Raw genomic sequence first — 17,589 nt, 5'->3', positions numbered from 1 at the left:
TCCTCCTTCCAAACATGCATTTGAGGGAGGAGGCTGAAGTTTATGAAAGCTCATGCTACCACCTTCTTTCTTTCAGTTAGTCTCAAAGGTGCTTCAAGATCCCTTTGCATACTGATTTTCCAGACTAACACAACTATACCTTTGAATTTTCCAAGCTCTGCTTCTTAACACACTGGTCTGATACTGAGTTTGATGTTCAGTGGTGGCAACTAAGAGCCAGTGTGGTTTAGTGGCTTGAATGTTGGTCTAGCACTCCAGGAAACCATTGGATGACCTTGGGCAAAAAACATTATCTCACCCTTAGGAGAAAGCAATGGCCAGCTGCCGAGGAATAAAGACCCTATGATGGGGATGCCATAAATCAGAGTTGATCCCAAGGCATTTAACAACAACAGCAACGTTATGCACTCAAAGTCTGAAGGGGATGTGTGAATTCCCAAACACTTGTGGATGTGCTGTGGGCTCCGCTTAGCCACTTGAAACCCAAATTGAAAGCTGGAGTGCAAGCCACAGGGCCACCCTGCCTTTTGGGCTCCGTCTCTTAACCCACGCTGTTCACACCTGACAGTCTGCCTGGAAACTTTAATCAGCTGCCTGGTTATAACCATCAGTTCTCAGGACTGTAGAGGATGGATTTGATGTGGAAACTTAGCCACAAGGGGAGCATTTGAGCATCACAGTGTGGCTGCAGAGCTTCTCTTGACATAATCATTTCTTCTGGCATTGCAAGGCAGCATAGTTTTCAGGGAATCTCAAGGCACCGACTATTAAACCGAACTTCTGCCTCACAGGTGGATAGGAACTGTGGGGCTGGATCAGACCAAAGGCACTCCTAATGTAGTAGGTCCAGCCCTGCCATGCATTAGCTGCAGAAGGGGAAGATTTTATTTTTCAGAGATTACATGCAGCTATGCAGGTTAAGGAATTCTGGAAGTTGTAGACCCCCAAAGTAACTTTTTCTAGTAACTTTATCTGACCTGCTTCAGATGGCACAGTGCCAAGAGAGTACAGTTATACTTTTTTGATGGGTCGGTTCTAGTGCTCTTAGGCAGCATGTGGACTCTACTTCAGGAAGATAAATGTTGACACCAGAGACTAGTATTGCTGTAGATACAGCCACTCAAATTCTCCTGGAGGTCTTAAAGGCAGGATGAGGGGAGGACAGACAGACTCCCTGGTTTACTGCTGACATTCAGTAATTAAAACAGCATGTGACTTTTGCATATCATTAAAATCAGCTGCTAGATATTGGCTTTCTGGTCCACTGGAGAAGGTCCATCAGGATAGAGTTGGCTACCATGCAGCCATTTTAGTGGTGGTCCTCATCATGTTGGAACTGCTTGAACAGGACATTAGCTAGGCCACCTCCATGTGTTGTTAAATATTTATTTTTTTTAAATGAGAAAATGTTAAAAATCCACTCTTATTGATTAATTTGAAACTGACATAGGTTGTTAAAATGTGTGTTTGTGTGTGTCTTCAGATCGCCTGTTAACTTATGGTGGCCTCATGAATTTCTTACGGTTTTCTTAGGCAAGCAACATTCAGAGGTGGCTTTGCCAATTCCTTCCTCTGAAATATAGTCCACAACACCTGGGATTCACTGGCAATCTCCATCCAAGTACCTACCAGGGCTGACCCTGCTTATTTTTCAAGATTAGACAGAATCTGGTGCCTTTAGAGTATTTAAAATGGCACTTTGTAGATTGTTGCTCCTAGTTTTTCATATTTGCTGAGTTTGTATTTAGTATATGCTGACTTTGTATTTTATTTGTTTACTTGGTTATAATTATGTTGTTGTATCGGCCTCCTTGAGAAAGTTCCACGGCTCTTAAAAACTGTATATAAATATTTAGAAGAAGTAAATACAGTCCGTCCTCGCCTTATGCGGAGGGATCCGTTCCGGATCCCTCCGCATAAGGCGAATTCCATCTATGCTCGAGCCCCATTGGAAACAATGGGGCTTGTGTGCGGCGGCACAGCGGCGCGGGTGCGCGCGGGGCGGAACGGGCACGCGCGCCCATTCAATTGAATGGGACGCACCGCCCCTTCCGCCCCGCGTGCTCAAGGCCACGTATAGCGCGCCCGCGTATGGGGCAGGCGCACTGTAAAGAGCACAACAGTTACAACTAATATACACTGGTCTGTCCACAATAAAGTTGTCCAAATCATATTGGAGGATCAAACAATTTGATGTGAGTCATGTTCTTTCGTTGAGTGTGAATTGTTGTTTTTAAAATTGAATGTTCTAAAAATTAATGTGACAGGGAAAAGGTTATGGCGATCAACTGCTTCTGCTGACATTTGCTGCTTAAAACTGCCCGCTCCCCCAAGCTGTTTTCCACCTTCTAGTGGAAACTAATTTGAGGGAAGGATGCTTGCAAGTGGGGTGTCACTTGTAGTTTCATTCTGAGCTGGTGGTCTTCATAACATCCCGGAGCAATGAGTTCTTTTGGTCGGTTGTGCAAATTTAAATTTCCTTTTGTTTATCCGTTCAGACTCACTCAGCCAGACTCAGATCCTGAGTTTGTGTTGTTGGCCTCCTTGCTATCACTTCCCTTATATTTCCCGTCCTTACCTTTTTCAGATGTTTCTCTTAGAAATGTTGTTTCTGGACTATAGATCCCAGGATTTCAGAAAATATTGCCTTAGTGGGATTTATACACCCCAATCTCTGGATCTCTTCCGACAGGCCTTTCCCGAATAGATACCTGGCCACCAAAAGAAAGCCCAGCCTGTTTACCCTGACTCTGCTGCACTTATTGTTTTTTTTTAATTATTTTAAGTGATGTTTTAAACTATTAACTGTTTAATTGTATTTTAAGGGTGGGATTGTGGGATATGGAATGTATTTTTATTGGAATGTATATTTTAATGTTGTAAGCCGCCCCGGTGGCGTTGCCCTGGTGGAACAATGGTTAAATGCCTGTACTGCAGCCACTCACTCAAAACCATAAGGTTGCGAGTTCAATACCAGCAAAAGGGCTCAAGCTTGACTCAGGCTTGCATCCTTCTGTGGCTGCTAAAATGAATACCCAGATTGTTGGGGGCAATTAGCTTACAGATATAAACTGCTTAGACACTGCTAGTTCAGTATGAAATGGTATATAAATGAAGCTGTTTGTTTTTCTGTTTTGTTGCTCAGAGGGACGGGATAAAAATAAAATTTATTATTATTATTATTATTATTATTATTAAATTGTTCAAATTCCTTCTAAAAACTAAAAAGGTATACAGTTCCACTCCTTAACAAAGTATCTGTAAGTGAACGTTCTATTTCTGTACTGAATGTTTTTTACGGTAATCTCATAAAAGAAAAAAAAAACCCTTTCTGATGCTGTTCTATGCTCAGTAATTTTACTTAGAAAGCAAGTAGTGCAACTGAAGCATTTGAATGCATGTAGTACAATTCAAGTATCTCCTGTGCTTGTCTCACACTGTCTTAGTCATCCACAGAATATGAGATGGGTGAGTGATGTTCTTCCTGTATACCAGGCAGGGTCTGCAGCTGAACCAGTTGCCTCAGTCCTGTGCAAACCTTGTGAATGTGTGACTGAAACTAAGATATTAATTGCTGTTTTGCGCATCACCACTACAAATTGGCTGCACTCCACAAAGTTCTTCACAGAGCTTGAGAAAGTTCCTTTTTTGGAATACAACTTGCAGAATTTGCTTAGCTAGCCAGTGGTCATGCTGGGAAATCTTGCAAATTCTAGTCCAAAACAAAACAAAACCACCTACTTTTCCAAGCTCTGGCGCTTCTTCATGACTGTACATTCAATATCTCAGCAGCATGTGACTACATTTGCCTTTGATGGAGCACGCTGTAAGGGCAACCGGGGCCTGTGGATTTCTCCAGAAGCAATCCACCTCTTTCTCTAGGTCTCTCAGTATCTGGAAAGGAACCAGTTAACGGAGACTTGGACACTTTTGCCTTTTCACCCTCCCCTCTACGAAAAGCCAGGTGATTTCTGCATTCTTGAAAAAGTCTGTTTACTCTGAAGCATTTATCAGAAAACGGAGGGCAGCCATTAGGACTGTACTGGGACTGTTTGTTTTAGATTCTCAGAGGTCTTCCTTCAAGACAGCTGTCACCTTCCCCTTTTCAAGGCACTCCTTGCCTGTCACCCTGCCTGGCTCCTCTTTTTTGCTGTTTGCTGAGACACATAGAGCCCAAGGACTTTTCCTTTCACTATCACAATGGTCCAATTGTGCTCTAGGTATATTTGGAAAGCCCCAATCTTTCATCCATCTCTCCCAATAACTTTTATGGACTTTTGCAGTAGGAAAGATCTTTTTCTCCTCCTTCCCTGCCTTTCGCTCACCCCCATCTCTTGTGTCGTCCTTCCCCTTCCCAAAGCCTCTTGCCAAATCTCAGCCAAGCAACAAAAACCATCTGTTGTTATCTGTGTCCAGTGCAACTGCACAATCCCCAGGCTTCTGGCCTCTTCAGATGTGCTGGAAAGACTGGCAGTGGGGGGTCGGCGGGTGGGATTCTGTTTCAGATTAAGCAGAATGAGCTGTGACTGTCATCCTGCCATGTGCTGCAGGATGTCCCCAAGGCGGATCAATTAAGAGATGGCTGGCAGGACAGTTTTTATGGCTGAAAATTAGACCAGGAAGAAATCGCTCTTCCCCATCCACCCACGCATCCTATTTAGGAACTTGGAAGTAGTCTTTTTCAAGCTAGGATGACCTCACTCATTATTAAGAATCTATCTGCTCCACCCTGCAACTCCTACAGATTTGCTTCTCCACTTCCAGAGGACAGGAAGCGCCTTCACGGCATTTGGCTCCTTAACAAAGGTGCCCTTCTTTGCTTATGGAGGGAAGCAAAGGTCAGCAAGGATGGGGGAGTGGGTGGGCGGATGGGTAGATGAAGAAAAAAGGGGTCCCCCTCCTCCCACGCTGTAGGTAGGAGGCTCAGATCAGCATCAGGCTTAAGGGGACAGACATGGTGGGGATAATGCAGAGATCAATACACAGCAGGGATTTGGGCTTCTGCCTCCCTTGTTCCAGACTGGGCTGTGGACTCAGTATGCCAAAAATTCAACTCTGACTACTCCTTTATTTTTCTTACTGCTCAGCTACTCATAAATTGCAAGTGTATATTAATCAATAATAATAACACATTTACTGTAGTCAAATGGTTTGTTGTTGTTGTGTGCCTTCAGGTCGCTTCAAGTCAAGCCTGGATTCGAACCCTGGCCTCCAGAGTCTCCATGAGTCATAGTCCAGTGCTCAAAGCACAACACCACACTGGCGCCTTTGTTTATATATTGTTGTTATGTGCCTTCAAGTAGTTTCTGACTTATGGCCACCCTAAGACAGACCCTATCATGGAATTTTCTTATTCAGAGGACAGCTGCCATTGCCTTTCCCCAAGCCTGAAAGCAAGTGACTTGCCCAGGGTCACTTTGGGGCAGTACAGACTGCTCCAAAACGGCAGGCTGGAGTCACCTGTTTTAACTGCAGAAGGACGCCGCAGCCGCCAAACCATGCGGTGTCCCTCTGCAGTAAAAAGAACCCATTTCTTCTGGGTTCTTTTTGTGGTGCGTTACGTAAGTCACGAGTGCGCCATTGGCGCACTTGTGACGTACTCAACATGCAGCAATGTGCAGATGCTGCGTGGCGGCAGCAGCGTCATAGTGATGCCCATATGGACAGGATGCCGCCATGATGTCGCCGCCCGTACGGACTAGGGTTCTGGAGCATGCAGTTGCCGTGTGCTCTGGAACCGTAGTTTCAGCGCCAGCACGCCGCTTTTGGCCAGTGTGTCTTGGGCCTTAATGAGTTTTATGGCTGAGCGAGGAGTCGAACCCTGGTCTCCAGAGTCATAGTCCAATACTCAAACCGTTATGCCAAGCAAGGCCCTCCAGAAATTGTTACAAATGCCTGCAGCCCTGGCCAGTATACCCAGTGGAAAGACATGAAGATGTTGCAATCCAGCAGCAACATCTCGAAGGGCCTCCCGTGTCCCACCCCTGGCTGATTAGTTTTTTTCTGGGTGAAGAATGAGTGACTTAAAAAAGGTATTATGGCACTTTATTATAACATAAGCTTTTTGTGGGCTGTTGCCCATCTTATCAAACAACAGAGTCTCTTAAGAGCATAATTATTACACATATACTTAGGTGAGTGAGTGAAAGATGGTAATCAGTGGGGTCAGAAAGAATTGAAAGGGAAAAAGTACAAACAATGGCCATTATCTATACAATGGCTATTAACAAACAATTGTTGGATAAGGTCACAGATATCTCTGCACCAATGACTTGGTAATCCCATATCTTGTGGTTTAAAAAAATGCTATCCCTATTCAAGCTACAGATGATGAAATTGAACCCCTTGATGAGCTTAGTTGTCTTTGAAGTTATTTTGTCCATGAATGACCAACTCTGGGCCAGTGACAAGAGGTTGAACTGTTCTCCACTGTTTTTTTTTTTAAGCAAAACTATTCCTGATGTCTGATATGTGCACGTTTATTTTTTACAGGCCTGTCTGTCTTATGTAGACTGTAGGGAGGCAGTGCTGGCAGACAACAGCATATAAAGTTAAATCCACAGATGATACATTATAGAGTTTGCATAGACTTTTTAGAACAGTGGTTTTCCAGCTGTTGTCCTCCATAAACCACTGCTAACATGATTGTATTTGCTGAAAAGCCACTGTGCTCGAGGTTGACCATTAACTGAACATTACAGAAGTTCCGTAATGGTTGATGATTCAAGTTGTCTCTTGGCAATCAGCATTTCATGAACAAAACCTTAGGTTTCTTAGGGCTCATTCACATTCATGTTTTTTTTACTGAGGAGATTCAGATCTCTTTGGGAATGTGAAACCGAATCAAAGTTCCCACTAGGTTTACCCCAATCAAATCTCTCCGGGGCATTTTTACCCCATTGTCATTCACACTGCCGTCGTATCGATTTAAAATGCAGCCTCCATTTCTAACACGTTCGATTGTTCTAATTTTTTTTTAATGTCAATGGAGTGAGGTGGATCTTCGTCACTTTGCTTCCGCTTTCAGTGTTAGTGACATCACTCTGCTTTCCACCTTCTCTTGATGGTTACTACTGTATCCTCTGAGAGTTACCCTTTGTCAGCTTCAGAGGGTGGCCATTGCAAACCCCTCTGAAGAATCCTTGCCAAGAAAACCCCATGATAGGTTTGCCTTGGAGGGAGTCACACTCTCAGCTTCAGAAGGTGGCCATGGCAAACCCCTCTGAAGAATCCTTGCCAAGAAAACCCCATGATAGGTTTGCCTTGCGGGGAGTCAGTCTCGCTCAGTCTTAGAGGATGGTCACAGCAAACCCCTCAGGGATGTAGCCAAGGGGGGGGGGGTTCTTGGGGTCCAGATCCCCCCTTCCATTAGAAAAATGAATGGTGTGTGCTGCTGCGCCGCCGCGCCCAAGCCCCATTATAATGGTGGCACTTAGTCTGGACCCCCCCTTCCTAAAATCCTGGCTACGTCCCTGCCCCTCTGAAGAACCCTTGCCAAGAAAACCCCGTGATAGGTTTGTCTTGGAGGGAGTCACTCTTGCTCAGAGGATGGCCATGGCAAACCCCTCTGAAGAATCCTTGCCCCCCCAAAAAAAAACCATGATAGGTTTTTGCCTTGGAGGGAGTCACACTCTCTCAGCCTTAGAGGATGGCCATGGCAAACTCCTTGCCAGGAGAAGAGGTGAGGGCAACAGTTGGGTGGGATGTGTATGTTTCGTCACTGCTTACTAAACTTTTCTATTTGGGAACAATCATTGCCTAGTGCTCCGAATAGCGCATTCACATTTGTAACAATGTGGATCTTTCAAATAGACTCGGGGGGGGGGGGACTGGTTAAATGGGGTTTTGGGTAGCCCCCCTGCAAAGTGCACCAAGTGCAGTCAGGATTTCCACACCCCGTTATTTCAGAGTGTGAATGCCCCCTTAGAAATGTCATTTGAAATCTTCGCATTGGAGGATGGTCCACAGCCTTAAGATTATCTCATTTTTGTTGAACGGTGGTTAGACAATGAACTGTTTTTTACCTGTGAGAAAAGGAAAACCACAAATGTGAATATTTTTAAGAGTTAGCATTTCTGAAAGTAAGTTATCTTAGAGACGGTGATACATAACAAACTGAATCCGAAACTGGTACTGCTGATGATTGTGGGTGACAGGAGGAGGTTGATTAATTGCAAAGAATGTGGAGGACAGCTGCAAAATGCACACATATACACACACACACACACAAAACCACACACACATAAGGAAAGGCTGGAAGCATTGGGTATATTGTCTTCAGGAAAATATTATAGTGAAGAGAAAGAAAAGGGATATGGTCAACCTCACCTCTCCAAATATTTCAAAATATGCTGGAAAAATTGTAAGCCCTGACAAGAAGGGGAAAACCAAGTTAATAAAAAAGCCAGCCAAGTGTAGGGTTAAATATTAACCTTCTAGCTAAAGCTCTTCAACAATGAGCCAAGCAGATTAGGAAGGTAATGGAGGTCTCTGGCTCCTTGGAGGTTATCAGGAGCAGGCTGGGCTTTGTTAGGAGGGATGCTTTTGGTATCAGACATGACATCTTGGATGGCTGCATGGGTGGATTGGCCAGGTAAAGTGATCCCCCTGCACCAAAGCACTTATAATATCTCTTCTATTATTCAGTTCTTACAAACCTTTATATCAAGGGACATATTCCTGAGCTGTCAGAACAGTGTACAGTGGCCTGTAATCTTTTGGGTTAGTCCAAACTAGAGTTTGTTAACTGCTATCAAGTCAACTTATGGTGACCCTATGAATGAGAAACCTCCAAGTCACCCTGTCACCAACAACCTTACTCACGTCTTGCAGACTCGGTGGCTTCCTTGATTGAATCTATCCAACTGGAATGTAGTCATCCTTTTCTACCTTGCCAAGCATTACAGTTGGCCCTCCGTTCCCACAGATTCTTTATCCATTGAATCAACCATCCATGATTTGAAAATGTTTATAAAAATATATTAATTCCAAAAAGCAAAGCTTGATTTTGTCATTTTATATACTGTCGTTGTATTTAATGGGACTTGAGCATTTTGGTATCCACAGAGGGTCCTGGAACCAAACCCCAGTGGATACCAAGGGTCCATTGTATTATCTTTTCTAGTGAGTTATGCCTTCTCATGGTATGTCCAAAGTATCACAGACAATGCTACTTCTTGTTGTTTTCCTCTGCTGTACCCCAGTAGCTCATTGAGTGCCATCCGACCTGGGAGTCTCATCTTCTGGCACTATCTATCTCTTATTTCATTTTGGATTGTCTCATCATAGGGTTTTCATGGCAAAAGACATTCAAAGGGGGTTTATGGTGCCTCCTGTGCACCTTACTAACAAGTGTTAGCTATGGTGCCACTGCCATTGTCTTTGAGAGATCCTTTGCTAGTGTCACGCTCCACTGTTACTGCTGCCCATTTGGTACATTTAGTTTGGCTCCTCAACAGAATCCTTTCTGACCTGGCAGGCTCTATCATAAGAGCTTGGAATCCCACCACTGCAAAAAGGTAGTGCCTGGTGGGCCCAACTAGAGTAACCCCATTGAAACAGTTGTTGAATGGTGAGTCAACACAGAAGTAAATGCCATTGACTCAGTGGGTCTACTCTGTTAGGGCAAAGTATAGAATCTAGGCTAAACTCTGCTATGGAGAGTGGGAATGCTCCTTTCTTAGATGAATTGAAGAGGTATCTGGCCAGGGTTTAGGATACTTTTAGCGTAAAGGTGAGCGTGATGAGCTCCTTGCTCATGGGTCACATCCAGCCCCACACCTTAATCTTGTCTAGTCTTCAATATTTGTTTTTCATGGTGGTGGGCAAAGCTCACTGGCAGAATTGGCACAAGCTTGTGGAGAAAATGAATGGAAAAGAAAGTGGAAAATGGCCACAGACCATAGATACCAGTGAGACGCAGCACTAACAGTTGTGTGTCTGTCAGGGTGGAGTGTTGTAAGAAGCCAAAACTGTTCCACAGAGAAATAAAGGGAACAAGTGTGTCTGTGTTTGCTGGGAGAGGGGAGAAAGAGATACGTAGGTGTAGGTGGGTGGCGGGAGGCAATACTGTAGACTTTTAGAATTAGTTCTAGGATATTAGGAAAACTTGATCCTCCCTTGAGCCAAACTTGAGCCAATATGGAAAACTTTTACATGATGCAGCTATAGTGATATAGTTGTTTGAGTGCTGGACTATGACTCTGTAGACCAAGAATCAAATCCCTGCTCAGCCATGGAAACCCATTGGGTGACCTTAGGCTAGTCACATTTTCTCAGTCTAAGAGGAAGGCAAAGCTTTGTCTTTTTAAAATATTGTAACCTGCTTCGAATCCCATTGTGGAGAAAGGCAGGACATACATCCTAGAAATAAATAAAATCAATAAATACAGGAAAACCCCTTTGAACAAACCTTGCCAGGAATACCTGTGATATGGTCACCTTATATGTCAGAAATTACTTGAAGGTATACAACAGCAACAGGCACTATCACTCCATGGCTGCATCCTGGGGAACCCTGAGGTCTTGTCACAGGCACCAAAGGAGCTTTCATATATCAGTGATTTCCAGACTTTCAAATGTTTGGACTTCAACTCCCAAATCTCAACCATTGGCCAATATGGCTGAGGCTTCTGGGAGATGAAGTCCGAAACACCTGGAGAACCAACGTTCGGGAATCATTCAGATAGATGATTCTAAAAGCCCCTTCTTGAAGTGCCAGTCCCAGGATTCCATGGGATGTTGCCATGGCAGTTAAACTGGAATCATAGTGCTATAGCTTCATAGCGTGAAAAAGACACTAGAGTCAGAGAATGATGGAGGGATATCTGTGATCCTAGAAAGAAGATTACAGCTTGGAGATTAAGGGTTCACCTACCAGCATATTGTAGTGGTTTGAGCATTGGACTGTGGTGTTTATCACACTGGAGAAAATGTGGAGTTTAAACAGTGATTAACCTGTGAAAATTGCACAACTGACATTAAAACGCGATTAAAATGAGGTTAACACAAGAGCCATTATCTCATGAATAACCAGGTAATAACCAGGCAATAAACAGCAAAAAGTCATTCATGGGAAAATCCTGTGGATGATTTGCTGCTGTTTCTTGCCTTGTTATCAACAAGTCAATGGCACTTTAATCATGTTTCATCTTGACATAGTGTGAAAACCATTAGCGCAATTGCAGTATTATCATGGGTTAATCACCATTTATACTTCCAATTGCCCCCTGTGTGATAAAGTCCTATGACTCTGGAGATCCCAGTTCGATTCTCCACTTGGCCATGGAAACCCACAGGGTGACATTGGGCAAGTCACATACTCGCAGTGTCAGAAAACCTTGTGATGGGCTTGCCTTAGGGTTGCCAAAAATTGGAAATGACTTGCAGGCACACACAACAACAGCAACCTAACGAGATACAAAGGGAGAGACAAAATGAAAAGCCAGGATGATTACCTTACCTTTTTGTTGACGACAGAGAATGAGGATGGAGGGACTGGAGGAAAGCCTGTGAGGGAAATAGATTGGAAGGAGTGAAGGGAAAGCAAATATGAGGAGTAAACTAGGGAAAGGAAACAAAATGCATTGGTGTTTATCTCATCTACAGCCTATTTTGCTGATCTCAGAGTAGAAGTGTTGGAGAAAATCATTTTTTAAAAATGCATAACTCCTTTTTAGGTCTTCAGAACTTGATTCAGATCATAATCGTTACTTTTTATTTGGCCCTGAATTAATTAGTTGTGGCCTAAACTGATCAAGTACTGCAACACACACACACACACACACACACACACACACACACACACACTTACGTATGTATCTTGCAGACTTGACTTTGACTGGCTTTTCTTATGAGTAGAACAGTGCACCTGCATAGAACAACTCTAGGCTAAAGAATCCTTCCGGATTAGCTACAAGCAAATCCCCAAAATTCAGTCTCCTTTCTCCAGCAGGTCAAGACCTTTTTATTTGAACAAGCATTTGGTGACCAAGTGGCTATGATGAGGAAAGGTCTTTAATAGGATGTGCATGCTGCGTTTTTATACTTATTGACATATTTTAACATTATTTATAGTTGTTTTAAAGCACTAATGTTTAAATAGCAGTATAAATGTTTCTTAGGCCTGAGACAGATAGGTGGGAAGCAGCATGCCGGCACCGAATCTAGGGTTCAGGAGCACCCATTCCCCTTTATGGCACCACAAAACAGAAACTGTTCTAGACAGCTTCTTTTTGGTGGCGCGTCAGTGCTGCAGCACCGAATTGGGGCAAAGATAGGTGGTGCGGAGCTGCCCGTCTGTCAAGCCCCTGTGTTATTATTAGTATTGTTATTGTTATTAGGTTTTAAATCATGTGTATGTGTGTTTGTGCAACCTTCAAATCGCCTGTTAACTTATGATGACCCCAATAATTTCATAGAGTTTTCTTAGGCAAGGAATACTCAGAGGTGGTTTTGCCAGGTCCTTCCTCTGAAATATGTATCTTGTTTTAATTCATGGGTCCCACTCAGAAGACTCAGAGTTTCCAGGAGAGATAGGAGATGTTTTCAAGTCTTCAGGAGAAGGGACTTGCCCAACATGTCTGTTATCCATTTGAGGAAGTTTGCAAAGCAACAAGCATGACAAATTATTTTCACTACCTGAGGGAGACGAGGTTGGATTTCATGTGACCAACACCATTGCTGACATCATCCCCTTCTACACCTGAGCAGTTGTGGCATCCAGAATCTGCCTTGTGATAGTGCTGTCATCACCTTGTGTCAGGGCCTGGGATGATTTGAAACCATTTTATAATAGGCACAGATACCTGATGATCTTGCTCTTGGGTACAGTCTGAAGTGGATCTGAAAGGGATGGATTCCTCAAATGCAGATTGTTGGATTTTTTTTTAATGGATGGTGTTTTGAGAGAGGGAGTAAAATTAACAAGCACTGGATAACTTCAAAGTAGTAACTATGATTTTTGTGTGCCACAGGAAAAGCTGATGTGCATCTTGTAAACCAGTTTTCGCTTGCAGCTTAAAAAGGAGGTTATGGGTCTCTCGTGTGTGGTCTTTTTCCTACATGCTGCACATTTAGCTAGGAAAATGAAAGGCAGCTATTTCTCAAATTACTAACGAGAACATAGGTTGGACAGTTGTCTTGTAAACTGATTGTAAAAAGGACCTAAGTGAATGTAAAAATACAGCTTAGAGCATTTTGCAAAGGGAACAAAAATGTTTCTAAGTACCTCTCCCCTTGTCTTGAACATATCTTTGTTAACTCAGGAAATACAGTGGGCCTTGGTATCTGCTGGGGTTTGGTTCCAGGATCCCCTGTGGATACCAAAATCTGTGAATGCTGAAGTCCCGTTAAATTCAGTGGCATAGTAAAATTGTGTCCCTTATATTAAATGGGATAATCAAGGCATGTTTCTTGGAATGTATATATTTGTAGAATATTTTCAAGCCGTTGATGCTTGAATCCGTGGATAAAGAATCTGTGGATATTTAGGGTTGACTGCACTCTAGCAGCTAATTCCAGTGCTTGAGTTGTGAAGTCTTTCTGTTGCTTTGTGCTACAGAAAAAGGTGGGGAGAAATGATTGATACACCATTTTCCAGTAGTATGGATTCTTTTACGAACAAGCCATTTTTGCTGTACTGAATATAAGGGAAAGTTGTTTTAAAAAACATAACCGTCCTGTAAGATTAAGAGCCAGTGTGGCATAGTGGTTTGAGTGTTGGACTATGACTCTGGAGACCAGGGTTTGATTCCCAGCTCAGCCATGAAACCCACTGGATGACTTTGCACAAGTCACACTCTCTCAACCTCAGGGGAAGGCAATGGCAAACCTCCTCTGAGCAAATCTAGCCAAGAAAACCCCATGACAAGTTTGCCTTAGAGTCGCAACAAGTCAAAAACAACTTGAAGGCCCACAACAACAACAAACCTGCAAGATTCTGGTGTAGTAATACTGAATCAGCTAAAAAAAAAGCCAATTCCCCCAACCAGTTTTTGGAAGGCTCATATTGGCTAGCACTGTGACTTCGTCAACATTTCTGCAACTCCATCCTCAGTTCCAATAACAGCTTAGAAATGAGGCCTAGATAAGTGCTTCTCAGGCTGTATGATGTGGGAGAGCAGCAGTTATTGTTTTCCGGTATGAAAGGGATGGGCACTAAATTGTACATTGCATACAGTTGTGCTTCTTGTTCCCCTGGAGACTTTCTAAGGATCAATATCCAGTGATTCAGGTTGGCTGATCCAGGGACTTTCACTTTGAGAAGCACTGGTTCAAATTCTACCTGAAGAAGTGGTTTGGACAATGCAGCACTCACCTCCCTCCATCTACCCACATTTGTGACATGTGATCAATATGTGTACTGTGAGAATGATATATGAACTCATGGGATAAAAAACGCACAACATCCCTTATTCAAGAGAGGGGAGCCATAGCTATCTGGCTCATGAAACAATGCATCAGCAGTAGATTCAAACTTTAATCTAACATTAAAAGTTTACCATGGTGAATTTCTAAGTATTCTAGAGTATTGTCATTGAACATTTTACTTGGTTAGTTTGTCAAGTTTGTGCAAGCCAAAATAAGCTGGAAACGTAGCTGGAATTTCCTTTTCTGATCTCAAGGTTCAGATAGAATCCAAAATGAGACATGGAGATAGCTTAACTCTTCCAGAGAGGGACTTGCCCATGCCTTGTTGCAATGACTGTATTCTTTGCTAGGAGTCACTCAAGGAAAGAACATCTTGTACTGTAATAGAATCAAATTTTGCCTCTGGGTAAATTTGGTTATACAGCCAAACGTGGAAGCAGCTGGAGTGAGAATGAATGATGGCCCCCCTTTTTTGTTGCTTGAGCTTCATTCTAAGAGGAAAGTTGAAACCAAACTCTGTTTTTTTCCTCTTTTCCTTTTTCACTTTTTCTTTCTGTATAAGAAGGAAGTTTTGGTGAGCAACACCATAGATAGAATTGTAAGATTTTGCTTGCCTCTCTAAAATGTGGTCTACGTACCCAGACGTTTCTAGGAAGACTTTATGATATCTTCTCCCCCTTTCCCCCTTCCCTATTTCTGTGCCTAGCAGCATCCTTCCTTCTTTTTGTGCTTTTTATAGAGCACAATTTAGGAACTTGTGTTGTCTCCCAGCCGGACAACTTCCTTATGGCTGAGAAGATTAAAAGCCATAAGCGTCCAGCTTGGACAAGACAACTTGAGTTTACCTGATTCGCTAAGAGATGGAAGAGAAGTCTCAAATAGTCCTTTGTGGTAGCCATTTAATTAAATGAACCAGTGAAACACTTCATGGATCAATGTCACATATACAGTCGGCCCTCCGTATCCATTGATTAACTTTATCCACAGATTCAAGCATCCATGGCTTGAAAATATTTTTTAAAATATATAAATTCCAAAAAGCAAGGCTTGATTTTGCCATTTTATATCTATAATATAAATGTATTTTTTTCCATTTTACTTTAGATTTTATTTAATAGGACTTGAGCATCCACAGATTTTGGTATCCACGGGGGATCCTGGAACCAAAACCCAGTGGATACTAAAGGCCCACTGTATTCCCGGATCACACATGTATCATCTCCCAAGATAAACAGTTTGGTTTGGGTTAGGGAATTGGGTTCTCTGCAACCAAACCTCTCTGGTCCATTGTGCAGTATGTCATGTGTCTTCGCAAATGACTCTTGTATTTGTGCACTCTGTATTTTTCTTTCCCCATCCATAACTCCCAGCTAAATATCTTCTCCATTGTTTCCACCTCTATTTGCACTCATCTACCTTCTTTTCCCAGTCCCTCTCTCTTGTCCTCTTTCTCCATCTCACCCCACTTTGTTGTCTCACTTCTTCCCCATCCCTTTCTTTCTCTATCATGCTCTTTCTCCTTCTTTTATCTCTGCTTCTACAGTAGCTACATTCATCATCATCATAAACCCTCTCCTCCTCCCTCCTTCCCTCCCTCCTTTTCCTGACTTTTCATCTTTTTCTCATATGTTATCCCTACCCCTGCCTTCACCCTTGAAATGATGACTGGGATGTTAGATTTTGAACATGTTACTTTTAAGCTCCGTTAAGCTCTGTCAGGGTTGCTTGAATAGACAAGCACAGGTGCCCTGTTGGTTTCTTTGCCCTGTGGGATCATTATTCTTATTGTCGTCGTCATCATCATCATAATCATTGTTATCATCTCACCCACCCATTCCCCAAAATGTAGGACATTAAAGAAAAGTGTAGGTCATCACCAAATAAAAGCTAAAAAGTCTCTAGAAATATGAATTTGTGTTTCATAGTCATGCTCCAAATGGAGGACGTTTTTGAATACCTCATAAACAGAAAGTTGAAATGTAGGACATGTCCCGGAAAAGGAGGACATCTGGTCACACTTCTAATGAGGAACAGTGGTTAATGGGAGCAAGCCATTAAAAGTACAGTGGTAGTGATGATAATTTGGGGGATTGTATTTTTTTTTTACTGTCTGTCAAGATTCCAAAAGTCCCCAGGAGGTTTGCTAATTTTGGCTGATAGCAAAGCTAATCTAAAGGCTGCCTACAGGTTATTGTTCCTTCTGAGCAGCAATTTGAACCCAGGTCGCAGAAATCCCAGTTCTGCCATGTAAACCCATTGGGTGACCTTGGGCAAGTCACACTCTCTCAGCCTTCGAGGAAGGCAATGGCAAACCTCTGAAGAAACTTGCCAAGAAAATCTTGTGACAGGGTTGCCTTAGGATTGACATAACTGGGAAATAACTTGAAGGCACACAACAGCAACAAACCCTACAGATCTGTGGGATCTGCAGATGAGAGTGGCCTGCAGCTCTGGAGTTGATTTTATGTAGTCCTTGGCTCTGTCTAACTGTCCAGGTACTGCAGGCTTTTACTCTTCCTCTCCCAGCCAACCTTCTGGGAATCTCTTCCCTTTCTGCTTCCTTGATTGTGAAGAAATTGAGAAATGGTGAGTGGACTAGAGAGACAGAGTGAGAGAGAAGATGTTGCAGACCTGCAAAATTCCAAATTTGAATCCCGCTGCTGGTTCCGTTTTGACCCAGTATCCACTGCAGCCCTTGCTTGAGTCTCTTAGTGGATCAACCTTCCTGAACAGGAGGAAAAAGTCTCCCCAGTTCTGACATGAGACTAGAAGTGTGCCTGAGTAAGATTTCTAATTGCCATTTGCAGGGCTGCTTATTAACTTTCGTGCCCTGCCCCTGTGGCATACAAACTCAGAGCATATTAGCATGATCTATTCTGCTGGCATCATGTAAACAATTTACAGAATTCAGCTTTTCCCGAGGGCAGAATTGTAACTTTTGCAGCATAAAGGATTTACCGACATTCTCAATCGATCTGGATGGGTGTATGCAGCTCATATGTCATGTGCTGGCTTCTACCTTCACCCTTAGTCTGTCTGCATGCAGGTGAAAAGTGGTTACACTCCTTCAACTCTGCTTTGAAATGTCCTTGTGCTTAAACCCACACATCCAGATTTCCCCATCAATTTTCTCCTTGGGCGGACAGGGTTGTGCAAGCATTTAACGGCTGCCTGTACAGTTGGAGCCACAATGGGACTTTTCTGTGTCTGTCACTGTGA

The sequence above is a fragment of the Sceloporus occidentalis genome, unplaced genomic scaffold (genome assembly GCF_023333645.1).
Source record: "Sceloporus occidentalis isolate IW3139 unplaced genomic scaffold, rSceOcc1.0.p SCAF_1, whole genome shotgun sequence".
Classification (NCBI taxonomy): Eukaryota; Metazoa; Chordata; class Lepidosauria; order Squamata; family Phrynosomatidae; genus Sceloporus; species Sceloporus occidentalis.
This window is presented reverse-complemented; position numbering follows the sequence as displayed.